The sequence below is a fragment of the Lycium ferocissimum genome, chromosome 9, assembly GCF_029784015.1.
Source record: "Lycium ferocissimum isolate CSIRO_LF1 chromosome 9, AGI_CSIRO_Lferr_CH_V1, whole genome shotgun sequence".
In the NCBI taxonomy this organism is placed as follows: Eukaryota; Viridiplantae; Streptophyta; class Magnoliopsida; order Solanales; family Solanaceae; genus Lycium; species Lycium ferocissimum.
The window spans coordinates 21369865-21388291 of record NC_081350.1 but is presented as its reverse complement, the minus strand read 5'-3'; the positions used below and the strand labels follow the sequence as shown (position 1 = coordinate 21388291).

Here is an 18427-nt window from a genome sequence, read left to right as displayed (position 1 = left end):
AAAAAGGGGAGGATGAGAAAACCGGACGCGGGGGGCCCCGGGACGCGGCTAAGTTATTGATTATCACACCGCACCTATATGAGTCGGCGGCTTTATACATTTATGCATACATGACATGATGATGTTTATGAGAGTAAGCCAAAGACGCACTATTTCTTTTATGATACAACAGTAATGTGCTGCTCCTCATTTGATGTCTCCCCTATTTCATTGATGTTCTATTATTTTTTATGTTTACATACTCGCAGACAATATTCAGACCGACGCCCTTTTCTTCGGGACGCTCGTGTCTGGCGCCACAAATGCAGAGAGACGCTGCATCCATAGGAGCCATCGCCAGTTGCATACCGAGCCCTCCCCTTATTCCGGGAGGTGCTATTTTGGAGGCGCCTTTGTGTATATATTTTGGCACGATTGGTCCCTTGGCCCCGTCCTTATGTCTAAGTACTCCAAGTGAGTTCGTAGATACGCAGCCATGGGTAGCGTGAAGTTCCACAGTCTGTGCATATATATATATATATTATTTTGATAGCCGGGCGGCTTATGTTTACAAAAAAAAAGTTTCAAATGTTAATAGTTTTCCATGATTATGAGTATATAGAATGAATGGGATCAGATAAGTAGCAGCATGAGCGGTGTTCGGTGGTTAGCCCCGGATACCCGTCATGGCCCGTAGTTCGGGTCGTGACAGTCATAACACTACAACGGTAGTAAGCCTTTTCAGCTCATAATCAAATCATTTCAACAAAAATTTATTTGCAGAGGTTATAAGATTCTTATTTTTCAATATTCAACATCAATATACTTAAATCAAACTCTCCAAAACCGGCAAAAGGTTCATCAGACCATCAACATTAAGCGTGGCAAAAGAAGTCATCAAGCTTTTATGATCAAATTATGCCAAAATATACTAGAAGTTTTCTCTTGAGTGAATTAATTTCAGAACAGTCTACAGAAAATTTGAGTAAATTATTTGAGATGAACATTGATGACAATCCTATCAGTATATATTGACTGGGTGTCTTTTGTAGAGAATCATATGGGTGTAAGCTTTCGACATTTTTTATACGTCTTGTAGACAGAGTTTCTCCCACAATGAAGTTAAGAAAGTTGAACACATGTGACAAAGCTTTCAGATTTCCACAACACACAAAAAAAAAAAAAAAAAAAGGAAACGGGGGAAAAAAGAAGCGCACAAGCATGTTTAAAAGGAAGCTATGAAAACAGTACCACTTTTAGAAGAAGGCGTCTAATTTGAAGTCTCTTAATGCCAGTAATCTTCTGAGACACTATATCCGACCGACAAAAATGCAAAATCTTGTTATCGCCTGCAATTATAAATAGCAAAATTTAGAAACTACAAAATTAAAACCGTTGTACCAATCAAGCTAAAAGCTTTAAACACACACACCCGCATCAACTTGGATCAACTACTTCTCGATCCCAACTAGTTAAAGTCAACTAATGAAACTTGCTATATTCGTTCTGTTCAATTCAGGTCCATTAACCCCTACCCCCACCCCCCCACCCCCCAACATAGCCAGTGATGTGATGAACCTCTTATTCATTATGCCTAACGCCAATATAAGGCATCCGAATTCATCATAGTTAAACAATCTATGTTTTATAAAGGTGGCATCCAGATCAATTTAATTTCAATATTTCATTCAATTTCAATTCAAAACCCTAAAAAAATAACATGATATAAACCCTAGAACAACTACTGGGATTTAAAAAAAGGTTATCAAATCTACTAAATATAGAAGGTAATGCAACTAACAACATGGTATTGAAATACATGCTTGAGAACTAGTTCAATTTGGGGCTTGTGTTCATAAGATTGAAAAAGAAAAAAAAAATACCTGAGCTTGTCGAAAACGGCGGTGGCGTCTGGTTGGGATTTTCGCTCGCCGGGTCGGAAACGGCGGTGGCGTGCGGCGTTGAGCGTCTAAGGAGGTGGGGTGGTGGGCTGCGTAGAGAGGAGAGGGAGGAGGAATTAAGGAGAGAGAAAGAGAAGGAGAAAAATAAAAGAAAGTGACCGATGGGGTCTAAATCGTTTGAATTTTCGACACATGTGGTCGAAAATAATTAAGTCATATTTGATCAAATTTGACTTAATTATTTCGACCACTTGTAGTCAAAATTAGTTTTTTTTTTTTTAAAAAAATTAATTGTTTTATATTTATATAATTTAATTATGTATAAAATATTTTTTTCCCATTTATTATTTGTACAAAAATTAATTTCGACCACACGTGGTCGAAATTCACTTTTCCAGTTAAAAAATCGACCCAGTGTGGTCGAAATCCTATAAAAAGTTTAATAAAAATTAAATTCTGCAAATTTCAACCACCTGTGGTCGATTTTTTTCCGACCAAAATTGTGATCGAAATTTTTTGGTCGAAAATGCCCCTTTTTTTAGTAGTGTTAACTCCTACTGGATCATATGGATTGTGTATAAGCTGCTTTAGCTGAATGAATAACATGATGATCAGAATGCTGTGTTCTTGTGTCATTGAAACTGCAAGTTGATGCTTGCCAATATTGATGAGTTTCTTGCCCTGAAGAGGAATAGAACTGAAGATCCGGAAACTCACTACACTTGGTAATTCAAATTCATAGTTAGCTGGGAAATCAGCCAACATACATACATATATTGCCCTCCCTGTATAATGATGTAAATAAACTTGGCAATGTGTAATAACTGACTGAATCTCCTATATAGCTCTGCTAAGGACCATCATGCGTCCCATTCCTTCAATAATCTCCTTAGCAAGGAAAAGAAAAAAGTAGGGATCTAGTAGCGCAGTTGGTTGACTACCTAAACTTTCACCTTGTTGGTAAGAGTTCGAATCCCCACGTTGTATAATTCTCTCCCCATTTCCCCTTCCCCTACCCCTATGTAATACAAAACATTTTTTTTTTTTTTTTTAAAAAAAAGAAAAGAAAAAGAGTTAATACTATTTATTAATCACTTATTTCACTTTGATTTGATCAATTCGGAAAAAATAGGGGTTCACATATGAAGGTAGAGAATTACTTTCCCTTTACATAAAAGTAGAGTTTTAATTTGGCTCAACCAATGATTTGGTTGGCTATGTCTTATAAGAATATAAGAGGATGTGAATTGTGGCTTATGTTAAGAGTGGATTAAGATTTTAAAACTAATGATATAGTAGCAAAATAAAACACAAGATAACTATTGATGGATCACACAGCATAATCAGTATTCAGTAGATAAGAATAAATTACATTTTATGAGTCAAACCGCATGTTTTTGTATTTATACAAGAATTTTAAAATTTAAATTATTTTAAAACAAAATCGAATAAGATTAAAGTGTCTACATATGGAATAGAAGTAATGACAGATTGTTATAATGACTTTATTCACCTTTTTAAATGTAATTTGTGCCTTAAGGATATGTTTCCTTTTATGTCATCAGAAAAAATTAGAGGGTTACAACAAAACAGAGGTTAGATATGGCTAAACCCCTGAAGCTTTTCTAAATCCAGTAGATACAGGGTGGAAAATTAACAGGTCAAACTTTATTCACCTTAATTGTATCTTTGACTTACAGTTTTTTACTATAGTGATTGTAAATTTACGTTGCACATATTATTCGCAAAAAATTCTCTGTTTTTTTCCCTGTTTCGCAGCTCTTTTGACAGAAGTTTTTTTTTCCTTTTCCAATAGTAATTGTAAAACTTGTCACTCACTACAAAATAAATATCGGAGGTTAAAAAGTTGCAATGTGGAGCAAATTTCACTTTCAACCTCCGCAAATTACTTTTTTTTTTTTTTTTTTTTTTTGGTAGTGGCTACACAGGGGGATGTCCGAAGAAGTTCCCCTATTTTCTCCTCTATTGCGCAAATCTTTTGACAGAGGTTGTTTTTGGCATTTTCCCCTCTGTCTATGCTTTGTATATTTGAAGATTATCAATAAAAGGGAGTGTCACTTATGGCATGAATTATATAAAAAAAAAAATGTGAAACTTTACAACGACATGAAATTGAAGAATGTAAGGAGAATTATGATATTTTGCTTTTTTCTTTTTCTGAAAAGAAACTTTTTTACCTATACATCATTAATTATTCTTGTAGCATTTTAGTAATGGATAATTCCCATTTTTTTCTATTAGAAAAATCCATAAAATTATCTTTGAATATAACTATTCAGGTATTGTCTATATAAACTATTTTAAAAAAAAAAAGGAGGGGGGGGGGGGGAGGATGGATGAATTAGTGGCAGACAACTAAACACTAAAAATCTGTTGCTAATCCTATTTAATGATGAATTTGAGACGGATTATAAAAAAAAATCCTGTTAGGTATAGGCTATTTAGCGACAAACAACTGACAAATTTCATAGCTAGTTCCTACTTTTCTTTTAGTGAAACTTATTCTAAGTTTGTCTACATATATGTGTGTGTTATGAACCAAGTTGTGACATGCATGTGCTATGATGGGTCACATATCTCATGTGCTCAGAGAAGAAACCGAGGAATAGATCCTAAAATTAGGGGTTTTTTGTGGTAATAAAAGGGAAAGGAAAAGTAAAAAAGTGGAAATAAACCCTACCTGGCTAGTCTAGTTTAAACTTTAAAACCATGGGCAGGTAATAATAAATTCATCAAAGATAAAGGTACAAAATTGAGTGAAAAGAGGAGGGTCCTCTTGAAAATATATTGAAAAACAATAATTTGTCGTGGCCGTGAGAATCATCCTTTTGTATAATTTATTACTATAATTTTTCCTTTTTTGTATAACACCTTTCTTTACTTCTTTTCTTATAATGTTCATCTCAAAATTTCTCTTTCTTTATAAGAAATGACGATTTAATACTAGATACTATTGTCTCTCGGTCCGGTATCATGCGTGGCAATAGGGTTTGACATAAAGGTAGAGATTTTCTTTTGCCATTTAAATAAAAGTTGAGTTTTGGCTCAACAAATGTTCACGGTAAGATAGGTATGTATACGATAATAAGAGAATGTAAAAAAATTGTTTGTGCTAAAACTGAATTAAGATTATTTGAAAAATAATTGTTCTAATTATGAAGAAGCTAATTAGTAAACAGAAAAATGTTGACAGATCAATATGAGTTGTTGAAATTTTGTTTAATGTTAAGAGTGAATTAAGATTTTAAGAAATAATGGATATAAATTTAAAGAAGAAAATTAAATATACACTTGACAGATTGATATGACTTGTAGAAACTTTGTTTTATGTTGCGAGAATTCAGCTTTTACAAAATAATGGTTATAAAATTAAAAAAGAAAATTAAATAGACACTTGACAGTTTGACATGAACTGTTGAAATTTTGTTTTCAGTTGAGACTTGAGAGTGAATTCAAATTTTAAAAAATGATGGTTATAAATTTAAAGAATAAAATTAAATAAACACTTGACAGATCGACGTGGCCTATTGAAACTCTGTTATGTTATGAGTGAATTGAGATTTAAGAAAATAAATAATCTAAATATATAGAAGAATTTTAAGTAACAAATAACTATTGACAGATCGACATGATCAGGACAAAACTTGTATTTGGTTAATGCCCGTTTCTTTTATTCTATATATGACATTTCAAAATTTAAAAAATGTCCCGTTTCTTAATAGTAATGAATCAGATCGTAAAGTATCCATGCGCAGAAGATGAGTAATGATATTACTGTAGTTATTATAACATCTTTATCCGCATTAATAATTATATTTCTTTTGACTTTTTTTGTTTCTGCAACAACATGTATATATTGAAGATAAGGGCAGTCCGGTGTAAGCCTGTTAACCGGTTCCAACCGGAACCGGTTATGGAATGATTTAAGGAACCGGCGGTTCGGTTAAAAAACCGGAACATTTAACCGGTTCCGGTTTAACGGTTCGGTTTATTTTAAACTCAAACCGGAACCGGTCCGGTTTGGAGTGTTTAAAATATGTTTTATTTTTTATTTTTTGTATTATATATATATATTATAGTATTTATTTGTATATTGTAGGTATATTTATATATGTTATACAACTTTATAATTAAAGTTTAAATATTTATTAGCTAACGATAACAACAATCAAGAATCTGAGAATAGTATTTTTCGTATACATATATATGTATAACTTACATATACTTATATATATGTATAACTTAATATATATAGTATATATACTTATATACTACATATACTTATATATATATAACTTAATATATATACTATATATATATAACTTAATATATATACTAAATATATGTATAACTTAATATATATACATATATACTATATATACTAAATATGTGGATAACTTAATATATATACTATATATATGTATATATATGTACTATATACTATATATACTTATATATAGGTATAACTTAATATATATACTATATATACATATATACTATATATACTATATATACTTAATATATATACTAAATATATGTATAACTTAATATATATACTATATATATATTAAGTTATACATATATATATATAACTTATATATACTTATATATATATATAACTTAATATATATACTATATATATGTATAACTTAATATATATACTAAATATATGTATAACTATATATATATACATATATATATATATACTATATATACTTAATATATATACTAAATATGTGTATAACTATATATACTTAATATATATACTAAATATATGTATAACTTAATATATATACTATATATACATATATACTATATATACTTAATATATATACTAAATATATATATAACTTAATATATATACTATATATACTTACTATAAGTATATACTATATATACTTATATATGTTTAAGTATACTATATAACTTAATATACTTATAAGTATATTCTTAGTATATTTAGGTATATTCCTAACTTAATAAAAGTAAAAATATGAACACAAGTAAATAGAAGTAAGCTCAATGAGCCATATTTTTATTCATTCTTGGATAACATTTATTTGCAAGTTGTATTTTTTTTAACTTGCAAATAATACATGAGTTGTACAAAAATAGTAGAATAATAAAATCACCAATTTTGAACCATTTCGTTAATTTCCCCCACATCATATTCGGTCATGGAAATATCTTCAAAGTCTTCCATTTGGTCCGGTCCACTAGCTATCAAATCTTCAATTTCTTCCTCTTCGCCTTCCTCCGCTTCTGAGTTTTGGTTGCGTCGCTCCGATCTAATCCAATCTCGAATGCACACTAGTACTTGCAAGCTAAAGCCGGATAATGAATGTCTATGGTCTCCAATTTGCTGTCTTCCTTGGCTAAATGCGCTCTCCGAAGCCACGGTTGATACTTGAACCGTAAGGATATCTCGAGCCATTCTTGAAAGTACCGGATAGCTTGCCTTGTACTTCTTCCACCATGCTAAGACGTCCACCTCATCCGGTTGGTTGATATCTACATTTGGGTGCATCAAATAAAAGTTATATTCATCAAAGTTTGCGTAGAAGAAGAAGTTGGTCATGAATGTAAAACTTTTAAACCCGACAAGCCCCTTTTTGCTACTTTGAGAAGTAGTAGGGCGTGGAGCACGAGGTGCTTTGCCGTTCTTCCAAACTAGAATAATGAGTAAAAACTTTTCTAAACTCATCATCAATAGCGAGTTCGGCTTGACTAAAGATGGTTGAGTTCCGCTTCAATTTCTAAAAATGTATAAATTTGACTAACCAAATTTTTAGTATAAACAGTTTTAAACAAGGATTTAAAAGGGAACCCAATATAAATAAAGTTGGGATGGAAAAAAATACTTCTTAAATTTGATTATCATTTCAAAAATAGCCACTTGATAATCGGGTTTATGTTTATACTCTTGTAAAACTCTAGCTATTTCCGCTAAGTAGGCTAAAATTCCGGTTACCGTAGGATAAAATTGTCTAGAAAAAGCAAGAGTTGCATTATTAAAATTTTCTAAAGAGTTCAATACATTCTTTAACATCTTCCCAATGCATAAAATTTAGCAATCACGACTATCGGTATTATATTTGTTGTGAACTTGTTGTATGGGAATCCTATACTCATATGCTTGTTGTAGCATAATGTAAGTGTAGTTCCACCTAGTCTCAATTTCTATTTGAATTTTCCTAGGTCTAAGGTTATTTTCCACACAAGCATTCTTAAAATCTCTAATTCTTCCCCTATTAGCATTACAAAAAAGAAACGCAAACTGACATTTCTAACTTTTTGAACAGAATCATCAAAATGCTCAAGACCATCTTTAACAATTAAATTTAAAATGTGACAACTACATCTTACATGAAAAATATTTTTTAGAGGAGGGTTTATTTCTTTTTTTTTAAAAGACCATTTGCCTTTGTATTATTAGAAGCATTATCTAAAGCAATACAAAGTGTTTTTCTATAAATGTTAAAAAATCTCATAATAGTAGACATTGAATCGGCTAAAAATTTTCCATCGTGACGACCTTTTCCTTCGTCATATAAAAAAGCTATAATTCTTTTTTGCATAACCCGATTTGTCATCAACCCAATGACATGTAATAGCAAAAAAATCTAAATGGTTAATACTAAGACCCAAATCGGTAAGACAAACATTACAATTTAAAGAATTAAATACGTGGCGCAAATAAAATCTATATTTTTAAACAAATCTATAACATCGGCTCTACAAGTACTTCTAGGAATACCCTCAAATAACGGATTATAACAACGTTGAATGTAAGTAACAAACCCATACCCGATGGAAAGGAAAATGGTAAACAATCATAAGCTACCATTTTAGCTATTTCTACGCGTTCTTTTTTCTTGTCATACTTAAAATTTCTACCGGTTCGTGGGTCTATCGTCATTTGAATCCCCCCGACATTTGAACCCGTTTGCTCTCCCCAAACATCCATATGTTTGGTTTCATATGAGAATTTAGTGTACCCGTTCCACCATCCTTACCAGGTTCCTTGCTTAAAACTAAATACTTGTCCACATACGTTACATGTAGGCGATTGGCTTTCCCTATTCTTAGTCATAAATTTCCAAATTTTAGCTGTTGGCTTACGAGTTCTAGGCGGTTTGTCTTGTGTATGTGATTGTGCGGACATGTATCTCCTATGGGATTTTCGAGGGGTTGTGTTTCATCATCATCATTTAAGTCTTCATTAAAAGTGTCGGTAAAATGTTGTTGCATTGCCTCATGACCTAAAAGTGGATTATTTCCACCAACATCAATACCTACATTAGGTGTTTCTTCCACAAATGTTTCCTCATTAAGCGCACCCCTAACAATACGACTACTACTACGGCACCACGTCTTAATCTCTTTGACATTATTAAATAGAATTAATTTAAATCACAATCAAATAAATCACAAGAAAATAAATTACAACAAATTAAATTACGTAAATTAAATTGCGTAAATTAAATTGCTAGAATTAAATTGCAAAAAATAAAGATAGAGTTGGAACGAAGGTACCAAATTGCCGGATTAATTTCTAACAAAGTCAAGGCGGCTAGAATTAAAATCCACAAAGCTACTTCGGATTGTTGCAAAATCACCAACTCCACCAACAATATTATAATTGCAAAATTAATAATTAAAAGTTGAAACTATAATAAGACTTTGTGGCTAGTTATTGCAAAATAATTATAATTGAGAGATTGAGATTTGAGAGAAAGATGAAGAAGAGTGAATTGGTGTGAATTAAAATGAAAATGAAGAAGGGTTTATATAGGGGTGGGGGATGGGTTAAAGTGTTAAAAAAAAAAAATTTGGGGCCAAAAATTAACAAAATGGCCGTTTGGCAACGGCCATTTTGCAAATGGACCGTTATAGCGGTCCATTCGACAATGATGCGGCCCAACCAGCGGCTTTTTTTTTTTTTTTTTAATTTTCACGGTTAAACCGGTCCGGTTCAGTTTTACGGTTTTAACGGTTCCGGTTCTAAAATATTGAACCGGCCGTAAACAATTATCGATTCGCATGGAACCGGTTAACGGTTCTACGGTTCGGTTCCGGTTCGTTTAACGTCGATTCGGTTAAAACGGTTAGCGGAAACGGTTAACAGGCTTAGTCCGGTGCACTAAGCTAGCCCCGCTATACGCGGGATTCTTGCGGCTTTGATAAAAAAATTCAACCGACTTTTGTCGGATCCGAACCCGCGAACTAAGGATTTCGCCATTTCGGCACACACTATATACACCCCTCCGCTCTACCAACTGAGCTAAGCATTAAATACAAAGAAGCGTGAAATCGAAGAAGAACAAGAATTGTGATCCTTTTTTGTGCTAAAAAGAAACTTTCTAAACCTACACCATTAATAAACTTGTAAATTAAAAGACGCTCTAGTTACAGTGGCCATTTATTTCTAACTAAAATAGCTACAGAATATTGTTTTTCAAGAGTATAGTGAAAAAAAAAATGACAAACTACGATCTCATTTTCATTGTTTAGTTGGAGTTGTTGGAATCACTAGACAAAGAAAAAGAGTTGCGTAAATTTTTGTGTTTGAATTAGGTTTAGGTTTTAGGGGCATATTTTGCATTTCAGCTAGCGCGCAATCAGGTTTTTTTCCTTTCATTTGTAACAATTTTTAAAAAAAAAAAAAAATTCTACTACTTTTGTCTTTTTGTCTTTCAATAATTTGCTTTTACAGGCCGTTAGGTTTATAATTAGTTATGCATCCATAGTCATAGAGTATAATGTAAAGATGTTTGATGCAGCAAATAGTAAGAAGAAGAAGAAGAAGAAATTGGTGATGAATTATTATTGGTGGATTATTATAGATATTTGAATAATAATGCGGGGACTGTTATGTAGAAATAGAAATTAAAGTAGGTTATTTGCCGGGTGAACCTTCCTTTATAAGACCCAATAGAAAAGCCAACTATATTAATTAATCCAACAAACACGGACTAATAACCAGATTGTAATCCTTATTGAACTAAACTGAATTGCAAAGGTTTAATCCGTGCACAGAGTCGAGAGCATTTAAGAGTTCAAAGGGACATACCGACCAGCTAAAATAAAAATAGAAACATAAGAAATTTCTAGCCACCACAAAATTTAAGTGGCCGGTTGTGTTGGATGTCCCACATCGGTGGAAATATAGTTCTTTACTCTCCTTATATAATTTGGGCACGTGTTGTGTGTTAAGATAAAACATCTGAGCTTAAGTTAAGCTGAGGTTTTTTTCTTTTTTTTTTTCTTATCATATGATATGATCTATTCCAGTTCTTGATTTACTTGATCTTGGGCCCCGTTCACCTTTCAATTGGTCTAGCCGTGGGCTGGTAGTGCTGGATATCCTACGATCCCCAGCTTTTGATTTAGCTTTGGGATTGAGTTGGCCCATGGTCCTCCTCACATGCACCGAATATGTGAATGACACCACATATCATATGATGTGATCTATTCTTTTTTTCTTATCATATGATATGATCTATTAGGTTCTTGATTTACTTGATCTTGAGCCCCGTTCACCTTTCAATTGGTCTAACTGTGGGTTGGTGGTGGTGGATATCCTACGATCCCCAACTTTTGATTTAGCTTTGGAATTGAGTTGGCCCATGGTCCTTGCCACATGCACCGAATATGTGAATGACACCACACACCTCGCTAGCTAAAACTCGAGACATATATATAACACCACATGTTCGATAACAAAATCCCGATACGTGAATCAAACCATGCTCGTAATTGTATCTCGTGTGAGCCATGTATCACCACATTCTCAATAACTGAATCCGCATATACAATATGCTGAATATCCAAATCACTTTGATTTATGTAAAAGAATGTTTAACAACGTTAAACATGGTTCACTTTCATAATTTATAGTCGTCAAAGTCAACCCAAAAAGTCAATCATCGGACCGAACATGTTTTTGAGTTAACTGTAATTCAGTGAGTCCAAATATATAACTAGATGGCAAATAACGGCGCCGTTCAATTATCGTAGTTCATTGTTCAATTCCTCACTTTTCTTAACGAGTATATATAGGGCTCAAAACCATAATTTTCCAGGTAGACTATCACGTCTTAAGCAACATCATGATCACGAAAACACTACAACAAAAAGGCCTTTTTTGACAATTATTTAATGGCAATACACTGATTGCCGCTAATTCACTTAATAAAGTCAAATATTGTGGTTAATTGAACATTTGCCGCTAATAAACACATTTTTGTTGCAATTGAGTTAAAATTTTCATGGTTAAATATGTGCATTAAGATGATACATCGTCAATTTTAGCCACCATAATAATTGCTACTAAAACAAGTCTCTTTTTACTGACAATTATTGCATTTTTAATCGGCAATAACAAAAGCCGCAAAATATGTTTGCTATGACATTTCTAAGACATCTTTACCGCCAATAGCAATTGCGCTAAATAAATATCATTAAAAGTACTAAAAAAGTAATTACTTTTAGCGGCAATAAAACAGGTCTTTACTAGCATTCAGTATAAATGCTACTATAGGTTTTAGCAACCTTGGATCCAATGACATTTAATCAATTGCCGGTAAATGTTTTAGCGGCAATGTAAAAGAAAAATGTATTTCCACTATAAAGGTCTCTTTTAGTGTAGTGAAAGGCCTCCGCAATCGTGGAATCACACCTTAGACCCAACCCTGGCGATTGTGAGCCAACCAATCAAGTCGTAATCGCAACCTTACTTCGCAATAGCGGCGCAGTTACGATGAGAATAATTATGCGTTCCTGAACCTTCCTTATTAACTCCTTTTCATGATCGCGGCCTCCACGGTGCTATTGCGGTATTGCACCAAACGTCAGAAATTATGCACCACCCATTGTTTCTCACACACACACACACACAAAAAAAAAAAAAAAAAAAAAAAAAAGAAGCACCAGCCACTGCTTCGAATCTCCACCTTGTTCGAAATTTGTCGAATCATGTTCAAATCCTTCAGGTATTAATTAAACTCAAATCATATCAATAAATGACAAAAGTTAAAAGATTTTTATACAACTCTTTTCCAAAAATTGCTTGACACGCTTACTTTCCAAAACCTTAAATCTAAATTATTATTTTTTTCAAAACCATCCACCCAGCCTTTCACATCCCGTGGTGGAGGGTTTGACACAGACTCTTACCTCGTTATATAGCATAAAAGAGATAATTACCAACAGAAGGAGGGGCACTTAAAGCAAAAACATGGATATTGCACTTGATCGGCATTTCATTGTTAATTTCATCATGCGAGTTATTTTTGATATTAGCATATATTGTGAACAACTAATAAATAGTTTCTCTGTAAAAGACCTAAGGCATTGGTATCCTTTCCATATTAACTAGATGTGTATGTCGATTCGTTGAATAGCTACATCTATTACAAGAAAATTTCCTTGAAACAATTGTTATGTGTTTTATTTATGTAAACTATTTCATTACCTAGTTAATATTAGGGCTTTAATAACGACATTGTGCATTACTTTTAAATAACTAGTTGTTATATAAATTACAACTCTTTTTAAAAAATTCAATGAAATTACTAAATAACATAAAAACAGTTAACTTTTACTTATATACTCCATCCGTCCCTATTTACGCAGGACCTTTCGAATTTCGATATTTCTTTCTTTGACCATAATTTTTTCATATATCTTTTAAATAATTTTAATTGTCAATCAGAATGACTTATAGTACTTTTTCTCTACTTTCCAAATATGTAAATTATATTTGAAAAAAATTGAAGATTTCATGCCCGAACTACGTCAAAATTAAATTTTTGACTCTTGAAATTTTGTCACATAAATTGGGACAGAGGAAGTTGTATTTATCTTCATTAAATGAAAAATTCCGATATCTTCATTCTATGAATTAGATTATCATTGAACCAATTCTGATTATTAAATGGGATCCCATTAAAGTTCTTTGCTAATAGCACTCGTTCACGTACGTCTTATTTATGCATTTCAAAAACATAAAGATGTACGTACAAATAAAGAAATGAACAACTCTAATTCTTTTTAAAATTCTAAATGCAAATATATGTAATTGTGCATCCTTACTTTGTGTATTTAATTTGTTAAGAAATTATATATAGTTATGCATTCTTAATTAGTCCTTTCTCAATTCTAAAACAATATTTAATAAATAAGAGTAGTTTAGTAAACTGTACATAGTATTTAATGATTCTTAATGGCCTAGATTTTTGCTAAGATGACACTTATTTTGGAACCGAGGGAGAACTTATTCTAGAAGACTACAAACACCTGAGTTGTGGAATGATGTTATAATTGCTCAATTACCCATGAAGGGTAAATAGTTAAAAAGCCCTTTTATTCAATATTTCTTAAGAGGCATGTAAAAGAGAATCACGACAGATAATTTGAGATGGAAGGAGTACTGCATAATAAAAGAATAATTTTTTTATAAAATATATAATATTAAATTTCTTCAATATAAATTTTTTTTTAGAGTAATCATAATATCGACTCAACAAATACTTTAGATCACAGGTTCAAAAACAAGTATAGCATTCTTACTGGTCTCTGAATCCCAATATTAAACGAGGAATCTCACAAGGGAACATATACGGAAACAAGTGTATATATATATATATATATGAAGGATTAATATGTCTTTTCAATATCCTTTTTTTGCGGGATATTTTTTTTGTTTTTTGTTTGGATGGATCTATGTATTACTCAATATTGTGGGACTAGCAATTTGTCAAGACATATTATCTTGTGGTGTGTCAATTTAGTTCCCACCCTAGATAATGAACAACATCTAATAATAAGTTTTTTATTTTTACTAACCAAGATTGTAACCATGGGAGTGCTATCGGATAATCTAACTGATTTAACATGTGGTTTGTCATGGAAATATGGAATAACATGTTAATTAGGTTCAAACACACACACCCAACCCCCAAATGAAGTTTGTCCTTCTAATGTGAGATTATTACTAAAACATTATTTTCCCATCAATTGATATCAAATTCAAATATACGAATTATTTTAAAAGGCATTAAGATCACGTTTTCCCCATACAAGTGACAAGAAAATTAAGCAATCAATACCACATTTCTATAAAAGAATTTTTAAAATATTTTAGCCTTTTGGATTTTTTGTCTATATATACTTGAATAGGTCCCGACCTCTCTAATAAATGATACTTCTATATGTGTTATAATCTTTATTTAATTATTGAAATCTCATGAAACAAACTTTGGTCAAATTAAACTTACTAAAGTTAATTGTCATAATCTCTAGGTCAGCTCTAAAATTCCAATGAAAATTCAAATTCAAGTGTTTTAGTCTGTCCAAAAAGGTTGTTATATAACTATTATTTTTTGTGATTTGACTCTTGTCAACAATCTTGCGCAATTTAATTTGTCCTAAAACATTATATATTATATAATATTTCCTCGCAAAGTAAATAACAAAGGATTAACAAAAAGCTTATGTAAGAGTACAAGATAATCAAGGCATTAAGTCTAAGATCGAGTTAATGTGTAATGCTCTCTAAAAAATATCCTATGCAAATAGAATATCTTTATCCAAGGTTGATACATTATACATAATGCTTTTTTCCCCAAGTATAATGTTATATAATATTGTATATTGGGTTACGTGGCATAAATATTTTCAAAAGCTGTATATTTTTTAAAATATCCTTTTTTTTTTAAATGCATTAACATCTCGTTTTCCTCAAACGAATGACAAGAAAATTAAGCAACCAATACCACATTTTCTATAAAAAGAATTTTTAAAATATCTTAGCCTTTCAAAAAAAATTTTGTCTATATATATTTAAGGGAAACGGGCCTAAAATGCACCTAAACTATGAAATTTGGTACAATATTGCCCTCTGTCCACCTACCGGTTAAAAATGCCCCTGAAGTCAACGTTTTGACTTAATAGCACCCTTATTTCTAATGGCTCAATCTGGAAATAATATTAATGGATTCATTAATTATGGGGCAACTTCCAAGTGGCTTTTTAAAATCATTGTAATTAATTAATTAAAACTCCAGTCCATAACCCAATATCCTACTAAAATCAATGTCTTCTTCGAACTTGAATTCAAGCTTCGTTAGTGGCTTCCATGGAATTTTCAACTGCTTTCTTCGGATTCTAATTTTCAGCTTCTTTCTTTGTGTTCTAAGCTGCAATTCGATGGTTATTCATGCCACCAGCTTTAAAAATAACATCACCCAACTGATTTTTAACACCCAAATTTGCAGAACTGAAAATTTCGAGGCAAGCTTTGAAAAGCTTCGTCAATGGCTGTTATACTTCTTCAATGGAGTTTACTCAATCACACTTGAGCTTAAGAACTGATAAGTTGGTATTTGTTATTTCTTCTTTAATCTTATATTCTTGCTATGTTTGATTGAGGAAACAGTGCATTTAATGTTGTTTACTTTCATTTTACAGGTTTTATGTGATTTTGAAGTGAGCGGAAAACCAAGCAAAAAAAGAAGTCAAAAAGAGGTCTAATTGAAGAAATGGAAAAAATGGCTAGAAGTGCAAAATGTGGACAGTTTTGTAAATCTGAAAATGTGGGGTTGTTTTGGTCTTATTTTGATTAGAAAAGTTGGGGGATTATAAAAGCTAGACTTGGGGTAAATTACTTTCATCTTTGGCCATATTTACAAGCTTGGAGAGCCAGGGTTTTTGCGTCCACACTTGGGGATTGAAGATTTGAAGATATTGATAAGAAATTTCTTAATTCTTTTCTCATTTCTTCAATTTCTTGTTATGGACTGACTATTTAAGTGTGTAGTTTTTCATTTCAAGGCTTGAAAAAGCTTAGGGCGAAATTCATTGATTTAGTTGGAAGACTTTGAATGAGATTTTAGAAATCATTATCTATTAACATAGACTTGCTTTAACATAGATTTGCTCTTAGTTGTAAAATTCATAAAATATATAGGATCGTTACTTGAGAGTCCCTTATATCCATGCTTGTGGCTATTGATCATTTTACCCGCTTTCTAGTTTAATTTATCTTTGTTAGTTTTTAAATAAAAAAAATCAAATATTGAAAAAGTGTTTGGCTTAGTTTTTAAATAAAAAAATCAAATATTGAAAAAGTGTTTGTGTTACATCCCGTATTTTCGTGCGATAAGTTGCATTATAGGTTAGTCACATAAGCTCAAAGGACAGGATTATGTTTGAAGTTATAAGTGTTTATGTTATGTTCAACAAGTGATAAGTAAGTGCCGCGAAGGTTGAAGGTTAAACGAATCGGAAAGAAATAAAATAAGTTTCGGCGAGTTTGGGATGTTGAATAACTTATACGATCGTATGGAGTTTTGGACATATCCAAGTATGCAAATAAAGAGATCGGTGTATAAAAGTTTTAGGTCTCGAAATAATTTCGCGGATGAACGATGACGCTACGGTAAGTGGGTGAACGATCTTGCTATATAGTGACTTCGGAGCAACTATATAAAGGAGTTTAACCCCCTCATTTTTTAAAGAATCAGCCCAAAAATATTTCTCAAAATTCTGAGAAATTCTCGACCTTCCCTCTCATTTAAATTTCAACGCGAGTTAAGTAAAAATCTCGGATTCGGGTTCACGCGTATAGTTACGATTATAATATTGTGTTGCGGTGAATTTGTGGCTTGAGAGTAAAGGAAAGTATTGGAGATATCGCGGTATTAGCGGAAATAAGGTATGAATCTTTCTTTTTTAGTATCATTTAAGGCTTATTACCTAGATAAATTTATGGAATAATTATGTGCGAATTCGTTTGTGGAGGAGTTGGAGAAAATATCATATGGTGTATTTGATGGAATATTTTGGTAGTAATGAGGTTGTTGTTGTTTGTTGTTGTTATTGGTTGTTGATTGTTGGTATTGAGAATTTGGGCTAGGCATATAAATAGGGGAGATGTTGTCGAATTTCAGGCTGGGACTGTAAAAGAAATTATTTAGAGACTTAAGATAAGAGTGTGACAATGAGCCTAATGATAATACGAATGGTTGCCTATGTAGATTATGAGATGACGAACGATCCTAAATAAATCGTGCGACAGGAAGCAAGTTGGAAAATCGGAGAGTAAGCTCCAAAGGTATGTTAAGGCTAGCTTTCTCTTTTCTAAAGTGCATGATTCTTACTGCATGTAATCCAATAGGTGTTTTCCAAATGTCTCACATCTCTTTAATATGTGAATCCATAAATGTTTTCCAAGAATACTTTTATTCTCAAAAGCTGAAATTCATGATTCATACAGTTCATGATTCGAAAGGCATGACTTCTTTCTTGATAACCCATAAATATATTTTCCAAGATTTCCGAGTCAAAGATTTATCTCTATAAGCTTTTATGACAACAACAACGGATATGTTTTTACAATATGAATGACGATGTTAAAGATGAGAATGTTTCTATGATGATGATGATTTTAAATTCTAGAAATTCCAAAGCTTATGATGTTAATGCTATTATGAGATTATTGAGATTATTTCATGATTTTATCG

The 18427-nt window shown here is 31.9% G+C and overlaps 1 protein-coding gene across 1 annotated transcript in view; it reads right to left on the bottom strand.

Annotated features, from left to right (window-relative positions):
• LOC132029871 (uncharacterized) overlaps positions 1 to 18427 on the bottom strand; it is a 115899-nt gene that overhangs the window by 21162 nt on the left and 76310 nt on the right. The gene's annotated exons all lie outside the window — the stretch shown is intronic.